The sequence below is a fragment of the Scylla paramamosain genome, unplaced genomic scaffold (genome assembly GCF_035594125.1).
Source record: "Scylla paramamosain isolate STU-SP2022 unplaced genomic scaffold, ASM3559412v1 Contig6, whole genome shotgun sequence".
NCBI lineage: Eukaryota > Metazoa > Arthropoda > Malacostraca > Decapoda > Portunidae > Scylla > Scylla paramamosain.
This window is the reverse complement of record NW_026973671.1, coordinates 1395595-1412306: the sequence shown is the minus strand read 5'-3', so window position 1 is coordinate 1412306 and position 16712 is coordinate 1395595.

The window sequence follows — 16712 nt, the reverse complement described above, 5'->3', positions numbered from 1 at the left end:
AGAATATAGCTTTACGGGGCATAAGAACAAGAACGAAAAAAGGAAACGATATGACTAGCGGTGGATCATGTTAACATTTTGAACGTTTTCTTGGCTTGTCAATACAATATGAAGGCAAAGTCAAAATAATACTAGGAAAAGAAAAGGTAAAAAATAAATACACAAAAACCATAATACAAAAAAATATGTGTTGACAATGTATTGATAACTTATAGCAAATGTTGTATAGCCTAATCCGTAAAACCATTCGTGTGGCTCACTAATATGTCTTTATTTACAGTTTATATGTAATATTTTCATTACGAAAAAAAAAAATTCATATTCAGCAAAAAAATAAATAAATAAATAAAATATACCAGTCATCACTGGTCAGAGAGAGAGAGAGAGAGAGAGAGAGAGAGAGAGAGAGAGAGAGAGAGAGAGAATACATAAATGACAGAGAACGGGTAGGTGGCTTGTAGTTGCCAGTCAGTTTTAAGGTCTGGGAGAGGTGTCTGCGTATTTGTGCCGCTGGACAGTGACGTACACTGAAGCCCACACAAGAGTTAGGAAGGTAGCAGTGGGTGTAAGTGACGAGGCGCTGAGCAGCTCGGTGAGTACTGAACAGGGAAGCTTAATTGGTACAAAGTATGCATTTGTTCCAGGTGTTTTGTTGTTAGCCAATTAGCTGTGCCCTTGTTGGTGGCTGTGACTAAGCTGTCCGCTCCTTGTTGACGTGTTCAGCATACTGTGTTCCTAGCTGTCCTGCGAACTGCGGATGCTCAGAACAGCCAAAGGAGTGATGATAAACATATATGTGCGCTGCTGAAGACTTAGGTGAATGATTAGCCACAAATAGCGATGAAACAGATCCTGTAAAGCACTTGTTCACAAACTTCTTTTCGTCTTTTCCCCCTTCAAGCAGTTCCCCTGTCCGGATTTCCTCCTTCATACAGTGACAAGGAAATGTTGAAACTCCTACAAAGTCATTACTAAAGACGATCGTACCATAAATTTTGATTTGTATTTGTATATAGTACTGCAACAAAACCAAACTACAATATTATATGCTTTTTTTTCTTCTGTCGGTCAGAGAGAGGGAGAGAGAGAGAGAGAGAGAGAGAGAGAGAGAGAGAGAGAGAGAGAGAGAGAGAGAGAGAGAGAGAGAGAGAGAGAGCTCACAGCAGTGCAGGGACTCCACAATCATGTGGACTTTCCCACACACCAGCGTGGAGGCTCCCTGGACCCAGTGGTGACGGACCTGCCTCAAGAATGTGTTCAGTGCCTCCCTCTCGACTGTGTGGGCATCTCTGACCATCATGCCGTGCTCACGACCGTCAGCGTTGCCCCGGCGCGTGACGAGGATCACCAGCAAGCCACCTGGCTGTGGCACCGCGCCGACTGGGTGGCTGTGCGGCAGGCCCTGGCCCTGACAGATTGGGACACAATATTCACCGGGGACCCGCACCATGACACCACCGCCCTCACTACTGTCCTCTGCACACTGCAGCAGCAACACGTGCCACACAGGACGTACTCAACCAGCGCAAAGGACCATTCCTGGTTCGGGTACAGGTGCAAGACTGTTGCTGAGCAAAAGTACAAAGCCTGGACGCGGTGCAGGAGGCACAGTGTAACAAAGCCCCACACAGAAGAACGTGCAAGATCATGATAAAGACAGTGAAGTGGGCCAAGGCAAGGTGCGCGGCGAATATGAGGCTGAAGCTGGCCTCCAACCAGGTTGATGCCAAACAGTGGTGGGGATTAGTAAAGGAGAGGCAAGGTGTCTCCTCTCATGAACGTATCCCCGCCCTGAGGAAGCCTGACGGGTATATGGCCGTCTCCAGTCAAAAAAAGCAGACCTCCTCGCCCGCCAGTTCGCTGAAAAAAATGACAACTCCAGAGCCAGACAGGCAACTGCCCGCCCTCCCCCGCCTTACTGTCTCGAGACTGGAGGGCGTTGCCATCTCTGAGGACGCCATCAGAAGACACCTGAGGGATGTCAACACCAGGAAGGCCCCTGGTCTTGACAGCGTGACCCCACATCTCAAAAAGTGTGCTGTTGAGCTCGCTGGCCCTCTCGCACAAATGTTTCCCTGCTGTTTGCAGCGAAGGGTCTGGCCGTCACTATGGAAGGAGGCGCGACTCACACCCGTGCATAAAGAGAAGTCGAGGTCTGAGCCAGGTAACTACCGGCCTTGTTACCAGTCAATCTCGCTTCTCTCCGTACTCAGTAACATCTTGGAGAGGATCATAAGCGAGAAGCTCACCGAACACCTCGAGCAGCACCACCTGCTGTCGCCAAAGTAATGTGGCTTCAGAAAAGGCCGCTCCACCTCAACTTGAAAGAGAGCGCATACCTGAATAGCCTAGGTCATGTTGCATGCGGTGACCAACAAGTGATGGTGCATTCTGACTCACTGACTTTCTGTACCCTTCAACCATCACCTTCCCTTAGTGTAGCTGTACGTAATATTGTCACACAATTCACACTCTACAGTAAACAGAGAGAGAGAGAGAGAGAGAGAGAGAGAGAGAGAGAGAGAGAGAGAGAGAGAGAGAGAGAGAGAGAGAGAGAGAGAGAGAGAGAGAGAGAGAGAGAGAGAGGGGACAGACACGTAAACTGATTTGATAAGAAGTTACACAAACTCATTACTTGTTAACGAACACAATGATACCTTCACTACCATGGGCACCTTTCTGTTAGCATTGAGAGTACTGTAAAAAGATAATTTGCATGGAGACAGAAAGGGGAATTATTATTTTGTTTTATACTACAGAACTATTTAAGAGACTAACGCAAAAATAACCCTGAAAAAAACAATTGTCCAGCAGTGAAGGCTCAATTCTGAAACAGTTCGCAGCCGTCAAGGTTTTCCAGAGGCTGCTTTTCCTAGAACTCTCTGACCCTCTTGAGTGGTGATGACAGACCCTTGCTAACCATTCTTCACGACACAATGACACCTGCGTCCTGACTCACTCCATTTGCCTTATGCTGTGCGGAAATAAAGCAGCAGGTACCGCGAGATTTGAAGCACTCCATCACTCCTTTCGCTGCCTGCCAGTGGTGTCTGTGGGAGGTGTGCTCTGTGCTCTCCATAGATGACTTTATCAGACTCAAGAAAGAAAGCCACAACAGTCAAAGGTAATTCATGTGAGAAACCGCTGATAATTATACCACGCGAGAAATGTAACTACGGGCACGTCAAGGCATCAAATATTCCATCCTGTTGTTGTCAGTGGGGTCACCGAAAATGATAATAAGAAGAACAAGAACAAGAAGACGATGATGATGATGATGAAAGAAAACAACAACAACAACAACAACAACAACAACAACAACAACAACAGTCATTTGAACCACACCGTTCTGTAACCTTGAAGAAAACCCAATGCAGTTCAGAAATTAACAGTTACTTATTTACTTGAACTTATTAATCTTTCATGTATAAGAGGAAACTAGTCTAGGCCAACAAAGGACCTTACAAAAAAAAAAAAAAAAAAAAGCCCAGTGAATGTGTCAGTCCCCAAAGAGTGTAGTCAAAAGAGTTATCCAAAATTTAAGGACAGATACTCCAGAAAGGCAGACCACCGCTGTCCCTCCTTCCCTCCCTTTTGAGGCGCCGCGGGGACCAGTGACAGCACAGCCCCGCGTCCCTCATGGCATGTCTCACCAGTTCATGATTTTTTTTTTTTTTTCTATGTAGGAAGGACACTGGCCAAGGGCAACAAAAATCTAATAAAAAAAAAAAAAAGCCCACTGAAATGCCAGTCCCATAAAAGGGTCAAAGCAGTGGTCAAAAAATTGATCAATAAGTGTCGTGAAACCTCCCTCTTGAAGGAATTCAAGTCATAGGAAGGTGGAAATACAGAAGCAGGCAGGGAGTTCCAGAGTTTACCAGAGAAAGGGATGAATGATTGAGAATACTGGTTAACTCTTGCGTTAGAGAGGTGGACAGAATAGGGGTGAGAGAAAGAAGAAAGTCTTGTGCAGCGAGGCCGCGGAAGGAGGGGAGGCATGCAGTTAGCAAGATCAGAAGAGCAGTTAACATGAAAATAACGGTAGAAGACAGCTAGATATGCAACATTGCGGTGGTGAGAGAGAGGCTGAAGACAGTCAGTTAGAGGAGAGGAGTTGATGAGACGAAAAGCTTTTCATTCCACCCTGTCTAGAAGAGCAGTATGAGTGGAACCCAGACATGTGAAGCATACTCCATACATGGACGGATAAGGCCCTTGTACAGAGTTAGCAGCTGGGGGGGTGAGAAAAACTGGCGGAGACGTCTCAGAACACCTAACTTCATAGAAGCTGTTTTAGCTAGAGATGAGATGTGAAGTTTCCAGTTCAGATTATAAGTAAAGGACAGACCGAGGATGCTCAATGTAGAAGAGGGGGACAGTTGAGTGTCACTGAAGAAGAGAGGATAGTTGTCTGGAAGGTTGTGTCGAGTTGATAGATGGAGAAATTGAGTTTTTGGGGCATTGAACAATACCAAGTTTGCTCTGCCCCAATCAGAAATTTTAGAAAGATCAGAAGTCAGGCGTTCTGTGGCTTCCCTGCGTGATATGTTTACCTCCTGAAGGGTTGGACGTCTATGAAAAGACGTGGAAAAGTGCAGGGTGGTATCATCAGCGTAGGAGTGGATAGGACAAGAAGTTTGGTTTAGAAGATCATTAATGAATAATAAGAAGAGAGTAGGTGACAGGACAGAACCCTGAGGAACACCACTGTTAATAGATTTAGGAGAAGAACAGTGACCGTCTACCACAGCAGCAATAGAACTGTCAGAAAGGAAACTTGAGATGAAGTTACAGGGAGAAGGATAGAAACCGTAGGAGGGTAGTTTGGAAATCAAAGCCTTGTGCCAGACTCTATCAAAAGCTTTTCATATGTCCAAGGCAACAGCAAAAGTTTCACCAAAATCTCTAAAAGAGGATGACCAAGACTCAGTAAGGAAAGCCAGAAGATCACCAGTAGAGCGGCCTTCACGGAACCCATACTGGCGATCAGATAGAATGTTGTGAAGTGATAGATGTTTAAGAATCTTCCTGTTGAGGATAGATTCAAAAACTTTAGATAGGCAGGAAATCAAAGCAATAGGACGGTAGTTTGAGGGATTAGAACGGTCACCCTTTTTAGGAACAGGTTGAATGTAGGCAAACTTCCAGCAAGAAGGAAAGGTAGATGTTGACAGACAGAGCTGAAAGAGTTTGACTAGGCAAGGTGCAAGCACGGAGGCACAGTTTCGGAGAACAATAGGAGGGACCCCATCAGGTCCATAAGCCTTCCGAGGGTTTAGGCCAGCGAGGGCATGAAAAACATCATTGCGAAGAATTTTAATACGTAGCATGAAGTAGTCAGAGGGTGGAGGAGAGGGAGGAACAAGCCCAGAATCGTCCAAGGTAGTGTTTTTAGCAAAGGTCTGAGCAAAGAGTTCAGCTTTAGAAATAGATGTGATAGCAGTGGTGCCATCTGGTTGAAATAGAGGAGGGAAAGAAGAAGAAACAAAGTTATTAGAGATATTTTTGGCTAGATGCCAGAAATCACGAGGGGAGTTAGATCTTGAAAGGTTTTGACATTTTCTGTTAATGAAGGAGTTTTTGGCTAGTTGGAGAACAGACTTGGCATGGTTCCGGGCAGAAATATAAAGTGCATGAGATTCTGGTGATGGAAGGCTTAAGTACCTTTTGTGGGCCACCTCTCTATCATGTATAGCATGAGAACAAGCTGTGTTAAACCAAGGTTTAGAAGGTTTAGGATGAGAAAAAGAGTGAGGAATGTATGCCTCCATGCCAGACACTATCACCTCTGTTATGTGCTCAGCACACAAAGACGGGTCTCCGACACGGAAGCAGTAGTCATTCCAAGGAAAATCAGAAAAATACCTCCTCAGGTCTCCCCAACTAGCAGAGGCAAAACGCCAGAGGCACCTTCGCTTAGAGAGATCCTGAGGAGGGATTGGAGTGATAGGACAAGATAAAGATATGAGATTGTGATCGGAGGAGCCCAACGGAGAAGAAAGGGTGACAGCATAAGCAGAAGGATTAGAGGTCAGGAAAAGGTCAAGAATGTTGGGTGTATCTCCAAGACGGTCAGGAATACAAGAAAGGTGTTGCACCAATTGCTCTAGGTCGTGGAGGATAGCAAAGTTGTAGGCTAGTTCACCAGGATGGTCAGTGAAGGGAGAGGAAAGCCAAAGCTGGTGGTGAACATTGAAGTCTCCAAGAATGGAGATCTCTGGAAAAGGGAAGAGGGTCAGAATGTGCTCCACCTTGGAAGTTAAGTAGTCAAAGAATTTCTTATAGTCAGAGGAGTTAGGTGAGAGGTATACAGCACAGATAAATTTAGTATGAGAGTGACTCTGTAGTCGTAGCCAGATGGTGGAAAACTCGGAAGATTCAAGAGTGTGGGCACGAGAGCAGGTTAAGTCATTGCGCACATAAACGCAGCATCCAGCTTTGGATCGAAAATGAGGATAGAGAAAGTAGGAGGGAACAGAAAAGGGGCTACTGTCAGTTGCCTCAGACACCTGAGTTTCAGTGAGGAAAAGAAGATGAGGTTTAGAATAGGAGAGGTGGCGTTCTACAGATTGAAAATTAGATCTTAGACCGCGAATGTTACAGAAGTTAATGAAGAAAAAGTTGAGGGGTGTCAAGAGACTTAGGGTCGTCGACAGAAAGGCAGTCCGACCTGGGGACATTTATGGTCCCCTCCCCAGATGGGGACTCCGAGGCTGGTGTAGGAGTCGCCATGATGATTTTAAAATTTTTGAGTGAAGGGTGTGTGTGTTATTAGGTGCTTGTAGTTTTGTGTGGAGGAAGAGAGTTATCTTTAGAGGGCAGGCTGTGACTGCCCCCTTGTGTTGTGAGACACAAAGGGAAACGTTCAGTGAGGTCACAGCTGGGTTTAATGATAAGTTCACAGCACCCCCTGAACAGTGCTTTAGACCTCACTGGGAGTAATTATCGTTTCGGCAGGTGTCTACTGCCTCCTCCTTTGATGCTTAACACGGCGACTTGGTGAAATGTGTTTAATTTAAGCAGTTAGAAGTTTACAAATTAACCTCATTCATGCATGTTTTATACAGGTAGTAATAGTAGAAGAATGGTACATACGGAAGTGGACGGAAGAAAAAGGCGATGCAAACCAAAGAAGATATGGAAGGACTGCATAGATGATGATGATGATGATGATAGAGAGAGAGAGAGAGAGAGAGAGAGGACAATTTGCACGTGAACATGAGAAAATCAGAGAAGGTGCAAGGAGTCATCAGATCTACACACGGCAGTCACTGTATATGTATAAAGAACATGGCTTCTTATTTCCACCTGTTGTTCTCCTTCGAAAGTTCTCTCCTGACTCAGCACTGTTAACGAGATTACTGAGTCTATTCCATTTATCTGCCACTATTTGAGAAACAATATCTTTCTATCTCTTTTTTAAATCCAAGTTAGGTAACTAAGCTTCAACCCATTATTTCTTCTCCTATCCTGATTAGTGACAATGAGGATTTTGCTTAAGTCACCTTCGTTATATCCAACTATATCACTTAAAGACCTCTATCAGATCCCTTCTTAATATATGGCTACGTGTAAATTAACCCTTTTTTTTTACTGTGGTTGTCCTTCTTTAACCTTCCTATATTGTAAAAACTGTTGCATGGAGATATAGCACAAAAAAAGAGATGAAAAATAGAAGGAATGATTGTCTTTTAAGCTACAAAGATATTCACGAGAGCCTAGCACAAAAGACTGTCTAAAACGTTATAGGCATTAAAGAAGAAAATTTGTCTACTAGTGAAAGGGTTAAGGATCCTTAGAGCATTACATTACCAACACAAACGCAAGCACAAACACGCACATCAGGAGCGTAGACAACTGTATACACTTAGAGGGGATACATTTCAGCATAACATTCCCAACACAAGCACAAACACACACATCAGAGTGTAGACAACTGTACACTTAGTTGATAAGACGAAACATTTCAGCTTTACATTCCCAACACACAGATAGATAGATAGATAGCTTATTGACCACAAGTGTACAAAATTTAATCCTAACAAGATCCAAAAATATAATGATAACAAACCCAATATAAGAACAATTTAAAGGACCATCACAAAAAAAAGCTGTAGTCCAAAGCAAAAACAATAAACAAGTACAAGCACAAGCACAAACACGCTCGTCAGGAGTGTAGACAACTGTATACACTTAGAGGCGATACATTTCCCTCCTGAAGGTGACCAACCTAACCTAATCTAACCTAACCTAACTTCACCCAACCTAACCTAACCTAACCACTGACCACAGCAACACTGAGGGCAAGGCAAGGCTCGCCACGCCAATGTGTAATCTTCCATAACAAGGCCGCTCCCTGTCCCGCCAGACCCTTGCCCGCTCCCACACCTCACAGCACCTTGTCCCTCCCCGTGCTGTGTCTGTGCACTGTGCCCACCGCAAGGCTGCCAGAAAATGTGGAGCTAATTTCCAGAGATTCTCTTTGAGGATTTCGGTAGAAGTAGGTATAAATTAGAGATTTATATTTATCATTTTATCTAAACATTACTTTTATATTTACGATAATACAAAGATTAAATTGAAGATAACTTTTCCCGGCTCACAAGACGAGAGAAAAGTGATCTTGAGCTATTCTAGTGATTCCCTCTCGATACGTGAAAGGTTGAATTATGTCGGAGAAAACAAAATACAAGAAGACGGGAATCAGAGGGTAGTAATGAAATTATATAGAAACAAATCATCAACACAAAATTATATGGAGATTGACCCCAGCAATCTCGATAGGTAGGCAGGTAGGCAGATAGGTGAGTAGGCAGCTAGACAGAGAAACAGACAGACAAGAAAGGGAAGCTGTAGGAAGCCATCAGGTGCACACGTGGCAGTCCCGGTATAAAACATATATAAATCACATATACTATCCATTTATCATCCCAGTCCATGCATTTATCCAACCTTGTCTTAAAGCCCCGTGCAGACTAAGCCCCAACACCCTGATCGCTGAGTCTGTTCTAGTCATGCGCCACTATCTGAGAACCATTCTCCTCTCTCCTCCCTTTTAACATTCTCAACACGAGCTCACGTTTCTTTCTGGACACCATAAGAATTTTTTTTTCCAAAGTTAGGGTGATCATTTCCATATTCAAGGAGCTAACAATCATTTTATTTATTTATTTATTTATTTATTTATTCTATGTAGGCCAAAAGCAACAAAATTATAGGTAAAAAAGGCCCACAGAGGTGTCGGTCCCCAAACAGTCAAAAGCGGTCGTCACAAATCAAAGAATAAGTGTCTATTACAATCACATCTTCATTCATTCCTTTCTGACTAACAAGAGATGGTTTCAGTTAAATTAGACTTCCTCTGTACTACTGAATGAATTAAGTCTAACTTTACCCAGCCTGAATCCGTCACTTCCTGTACTAACCTGCTCACTACCTAACACTGAAGATCCCGTCCACCTACATCACCTGTGAACTCCTCCGTCAGGTGTCGCCACAGCGGATCAACCTTCTCCAACACACACTGTCTTCTGCGCTTTCCTCAGTAACACCCATTACAAGCTTGTTTTCGTTCACCGCAGCCATAACCTCTCTCTCTTTGTTCTTCCTCTCTTCCTCCTGCCGGGTAGATCCATCTCCAGCATCCTCCCCACACACTCCTCGCCTCTACTGACGCTCACACCATCTCAGCCTCGCCTCCATAGTTTTGTACCCAAATCGACGTACATGCATTGCGCCTCGGATATATTTGTTCTTGATCTAATCTACATCACTAGTAGTAGTAGCAGCAGCAGCAGTAGGAGGAGTAGTAGTAGTAGTAGTAGTAGTAGTAGTAGTAGTAGTAGATATGGAAGCGGATGGAAGGAGACGAGGCAAACCAAAGATGAAATAAAAGGACTGGAGAGAGAGAGAGAGAGAGAGAGAGAGAGAGAGAGAGAGAGAGAGAGAGAGAGAGAGAGAGAGAGAGAGAGAGAGAGAGAGAGAGAGAGAGAGAGAATGAGAAAACCACAATGCAAAATTCTATTTCCATACTTACATGGAATGTTTACTTGAATACATCAGGTAGAATAATATATATAAATGTATTACCACAGTAGTTGAAACACGCCGTGCCAACAAATGAAGCGAATGCAGAGATGTTACAGGAATAAGATATAGTAACAATATTCATTTTCTACAATGCACCAGTGAGGAACATCGACGCTATATGAACATGAGAAAAGCTGCAGTAGAAAAAAAAATCTAGTCTACATCACGAACATGGATAAATAAGAAAAGAAGTGAAGAAAAAGAACGACGCTCCTTCCTCTCTGCCTGGCAATAGTGCTACACGGGACGAAAAGTAATGGTAAACAGCAAATACAAACAAAGAGGAAAATGCACCGCCGTCCAGATCAGGCAGGCGAGAGCAGCACCACACAAAACCCAATTACTCCTATGGCCAGAGCCTGAATATTAACACTGGTCGCGGCACTCGTCCCAGAGCCCGCCATCCCCAGCCAGCCTCCGCCAGCCGTCACTGTTACACGAATACTTGGTGCTTGTGGGATGACGGGGAGAACAGTCTTCGTAGCTTTGTTTCTTCATAAATAATACGTACTGAGACTCTAGCTGTTCTCTTCGTTCTCGTGTCAGTGATGAGCCTGCCCTGCATACAACCATTCCGTCACTTTATCGTGTGAGGGAACTGCGCACCTGGATGCTTTGCCAACACTTCAGATTATGACGCTCTCAGTAATTGCTCACCCAGCTGTTTGGTCACCTCTGCACATACTCTGCCCTGCATTGTCAACTGGTGTGGGTTGTCACGGCCGGTTAATAGCTACATCTCACCTCCTCCGTTCGTCGCACAGTAATACGTATTAATTAATAGGTATACGAGTAAAACACAACGATGCATAAAGACTCGCCAAGCCGCCCTCCCCTGCTGGACAGACCCTTGTGTTCTTAACCATTTCAGCACCAGATACACTTTCAAAGCTTCACAAAATCACCTGTCATTAATCAGGGAAGGAGTAACCGGAGATATAATGCTAGATGATAAGTAGCTAGAAGACATTTTTAACGCCTTCATTACAAGAAAAACATCTTAAAGTCAATGCAGTTTTGTAATGATATTCGGAATGAAAGTCTTGGTACTCAAAGGGTTAAACGCCACGTGTTTTTTTTCTTTTTTTTTTTTCTTTTTTTTTTAAGGCTCCCTATTGACTCGGCACTAATAACTTGATTACTAAGTCTTTTCCATTGATCTACCACGACTTGAGAATCCATTTCTTCCTATCTCTGTTTTTAGATCGAACTATATCAAGTCTGAACGAACCCGGTATTGCATGTCCTATCCAGATTATTGAGCCTGACGACTTTGTTTACACTTGAAATTCCCAAGTAACTTTCAGCATGTCCTGCTAAAAGCTGAAATAATGCATCGAAATTTTTGGAGATATGAAGAAGGGAGAAAAGATTTGCAAAGACACACAAACCGGATTACACACAAAAGGAATAAAGAAAAAGGTTAACGTATTATCTAATTTGTCTGAACCTATACTCATTCCTACACTCATTACTTAAACATGATAGACTCAACAGAATACCAAGTGACATGTCTCCTTGTTAGCGAAAGAAAAAAAAGTATCGGTAGTACAAAATGTGTCATGTATCGTGATGGAATTGTTTGCATGTAAGAGTATGCAGGTGTCATGCAGGTGCAGTTGGTGGTCAGCACTCAAGCACCTCACAAACCCCATCACATTCATAATATACCCCCAGTTTGGAAACCAGTGACCCAGGCAAACCTAACGTGCCCTAACCTAACCTAACACAACCTAACCTACAGAGTACCACAGACAGGCTCCAAACTTCATCAAATCACTCGCTTAGTCACTTACTCAGTCAGAACAAAGTAAGATATAATTCTGCTGGATGAGTAACCATAATCGGGACCCAGGAATGAATTACAAGGTTCAGGAGACTCTGCTTGGCCAATGTACAGCATCCTGCCCAACTTTTTTTGATGTAAGAAGAGGGGCACTGACCAAGGGCAACAAAATATTGGGTGAAAAAGGCCCTCTCAAGTGCCAGTCCCAAAAACAAGGTAAAAAGAATATCCAAATATAGAGGATAACTGTATTGCAACCTTCCTCTTTAAAGAGTTTAAATGAGGAAATAGAGAAGCAGGCAGGGAGTTCCAGAGTTTACCAGAAAAAGGGATCAATGATTGAGAATACTGGTTATCTCTTACATTAGAGAGATGGACAGAATAGGGGTGAGAGAAAGATGAAAGCCTTGTGCAGCGAGGCCGCAAGAGGAGGGGAGACATGCAGTTAGCAAGACCAGAAGAGCAGTTAGCATTAAAATAGCAGTAGAAGATAGCTAGAGATGCAACGTTGCGGCGACGCGAGAGAGGCTGAAGACAGTCAGTTAGAAGAGGAGAGTTACATTCCGAGAATTACACAGAGGTCTTCTCTCAGATACAAAACACCTTGATAGCGAAAAAGTACTACCCTTTACTTCATCAAATCCTGTCATGACATCTGGCTTAGGCATCTGGAAAAACAATGAAATCTCTTTTTCAGCTCTGGGGCTGAAAAGTTATAGTGTATTTTCAACTGTTCTTCATCTTGACTTTATTACTGACGAGCTATAGTGCAGGTTAACTATGGGAGGGGGGAGGGGGGGCGTTAAGTGTGTCTTCATGGCTCTTACTGAATGTTTGTTAACAATTCTGCTCCAAAGTTATGAGTTACTAACAATCATTGTGTGTGTGTGTGTGTGTGTGTTCCCCCCCTCTTTCTCTCTCTCTCTCTCTCTCTCTCTCTCTCTCTCTCTCTCTCTCTCTCTCTCTCTCTCTCTCTCTCTCTACTACTTTCTTTTTCTTCTTTTTCTAATATCCATTCACATTCTTTTCTCTCCTTTTACTAAGTTACAAGTTTCATTTTTTTCTTTCCTGTATCATATCCGTCCATACTCCTTTCCTCCCTTCCCACCTAACCACACGTCCACCTTCCTCCACACCTGCATCGTGCCCACAACAGTCACAACTCAGCTTACCATTAGCGGCCCTTGCAAAACACACACGAGAAACCAGAGCATTTCAAAACACGGGTCTGGGCGCCCGACACACACTACTGTTCCAGCCACATACATGTCATTCCCAAACCAATGAGAAGAGTTATTATGTATATCATTTACAATATGGGTCTCACCTCCTGCCACACGCTATCGTCCTTGCCACAGTTGCATCATTCCCAGACCAATGAAGAGATTTATCGCCTCTGTAGCCTTTGAAAAATACCCCTTGCAAGAGCACAAAGCACTTAAAACACGGGTCTTAGTCCCTGCCACACGCTACCATCTCCGCCACACTTTTATTCTTATAGCAGCAAGACTTATCACCTCAGTAATCTTTAAAAAAACGTACCTTATAAGAACCCAGAGCACTTAAACCACGTGTTTTACTTAGTTCCCGCCACACTTTTATTGTTATACCAACGAGAAAATTCATCACCTCAATAATCTTAAAAAAAAAAAAAAGAAAAAAGAGTACTTTATAAGAACCCAGAGCACTTAAAACACGAGTCTCAGCGCCTGCCACACGCTGCCATCCTTGCCAAGCTTTTGTCAGATCCATTCAAAACACGTGACGGCGCCCATTCTTATACCAATTCCTATACCTTTATGGCCTTTGAAAAACAACCTTCTGAGAACCCACGGCATTTCCAAACATGGGTCTCGGCGCGCCACCCGTTAACCTGGCCGTGCTGCGAGGCTGGCCACAAGGTAATTACACTCATAGCAATGGAAGGAGAAATTGAAATGCAGGCTGGTTTATATACTTTATCCTCCAGCGGCAGCACAGTGCAAGTGGTGCTCTCTGCCAGTGCGATGTGGTGTAATTTGCCTTATTAGAGTAAGTGGTTCATTGCGGTTACTATACTCCACGTGTGTCTGGCTACATTAAATCTAGCATCAGAGAAAGTACAAGTCCAGCATGAAATAAACTGTGTCGCGCTGGAATTTGTAGGTACAGTGTTGGTCAGAAGTCAAGTAAGAAGTAGTTCATCATAGTCATTAGGTTCCAAGCGTTTCCAGCTACAATAAACGTTCCTCCCAAGCAGTAACAGGACGGAGGGGCGCGGGGAAGCCAAGGTGTCAGAGCAGGTGGTGGTGCGGGCAGGTCCAAACAACGTGGCTTTCAGAGAACAACAACAACAACAACAACAACAACAACAACAAGGCTCGTGACGTTGCAACAGCTGACGTCCTTATAATGAATCAGCCAGAACAATATTTCATGATAATAACAAAAAAAAAAAAAAAAACAAGGGGACTGAACTTTTCTGGTGACATAACATAGCCCACGTGTGGCAATAACATAACATATGAATAAATATATATCACTAATTCCTATTCTCCCCATCAGCACAAATCCCGTTTCCACCCGTACACGAGGGAGGCTCTTGTATTCTAAGTCAGTGTGACCAAAGGTTCCAATGTCTGGTAAGGATCTGAACAGACAACGCCGCGAAAAACAACTGTGAAATCAGATTCGTTGTTGGTGGTGGACATCATCACTGACTGGTAACGATCACAACAAAAGGAAGCGACAATGAAACAGGCCCTAAATCCTTTCACCAACATTAAATGAAGCATCAGAGAGTACTGCAAGATATATACTGTACCACGCTGGAATTGTTTGTATGTATGTAGGTAAAGTTACGATCAGAAGTCAAGTAAAAGTGGTTCATTGCAGTTACTATCTTCCAAGTGTTATTGGCTAGATTAAATAAAGCATCAGAAAGTACTGCATGAAATAAACTGAGACTGCTTGCAGCCTATGTATGTATGTATCTATATAAAGTTTTGGTCACAGTTCAAGTACCAAGTAACTGACTGTCTTCAGCCTCTCTCTCTCTTCCCCGCAATGTTGCATCTCTTGCTATATGTCGCTTTTTTTTTTTTTTCCACGCTGGCTGTTCTCCTGGTCTTCCTAACTGCATGCCTCCCCTCTCCTCGCTGCTGCACATGACTTTCTACTTTCTCTCCCTAATGCAAGAGCCAACCAGCATTCCCATTCCTTCATGTGGAGCTCTCTGCCTGCGATTAAGACTCCCTAAGATTCCAAGAGGGAAGCTTGGAGCCACTTCACTAAGTACCTATGGACTTTCTTTCCAACTTTACTCTTGTGGGACTGGCGGCTTCAGTGAGCCTTTCTTATTATTGTGGTCTTGGTCAGTTCCTATTACATAATGATAATAATAATAATAATAATAATAATAATAATAATAATAATATATCACTTCCTATTGGTAGCCTATAGCTTATAACAGTCTGGTAAGGGCTACTGGGTCTGCTGCTGCTTGATATCCTCTGTGTTGCTATTCTTGATACTGTTTGGTGTAAATTTACATCACGAGATAAACACGTAGTCAAGAAGTACTACAGGGAATTAATCACAACGCGCTGAATACTGTGTAGGACTGTAGGCAGGTACAAATATTATACAATTCAACATTACACACACACACACACACACACACACACACACACACACACACACACACACACACACACAGCTTCATAATCATTGTTGCTGCTTCAAAAACTGTACTGTGTTGACGTAGTAAATAAATGAAGCAGCCCTTTAAAAATACTACACGAGTAACAGTATACAGCGTTCAACAGTATGAAGGAACGTATACAGGTATTCTTAGAGGCTGAATGAGAGAGAAGACTAGGCTGGGATGGACTGGGACAAGCTAGCACTACCCTACTCTCTCTCTCTCTCTCTCTCTCTCTCTCTCTCTCTCTCTCTCTCTCTCTCTCTCTCTCTCTCTCTCTCTCTCTCTCTCTCTCTCTCTTTTCTATTTCATTTTACTTCATATATATTTCTATCTAAGAAGCAAGACCACACACAACCCACCCACTAATGTAAACCAACACACCATACACACACACACACACACACACACACACACACACACACACACACACATCCCACTACACCGCAGCCTAAACCCATGATGCTGCAGATGCTATGAGTTATGGGGCAGGTTAGATGGGAGGAGGCGAGAGGGTGAGGAAAATATTTGGAGTATGTAGGCTAGATAAGGCTGGGATGAGGCAGTGGGGAAGGTGGTGTGTGTGGAATTGATGTGGTAAGAGAGGAGAAGAGAGGAGGAGGAAAATACATCACAGCTCCCTAATTAGTTTTACTACCCAAAACTATGCTGCTGCTGCTTTTTCTTCTTTTGCAATGCACGAGTCTTCTCCAGTTGTCTCTGTCCCTTGCATCTTCCTCTGTGACTCCCATTCTTTGCAGTTCTACCGTGATTCCACCCCTTAATCTCACTCTGTCTTCCCCTCGCTCTTCGTTCCTAAACTGATTTTTTTCCATGCTGTTTTGATCGGCTCCCATTCTTCTCTTATTAATACATGACCAAACATATCAACACTATGGTCATCTAACTCAAACTGCTCTCCCTGAACTGCTACACCAAACAAACTGCTTCAGCTTAGAATCTGATGCAGCTATGAGGAAGTAGCTGTATGCCAGGCACACCACAAAGCATGCTATCAGTCACACAAAAAGTGTTCTGGAAAGAAGTAGACGTGGTGCGCGTGAGCATCATGTGAAGGAAGAGGTACTGGCTCGTGGCTTCAGGTCTAAATTTGGTGCTGGTGCTGCTGCTGATGTAGAATCTGGACTTATTTTG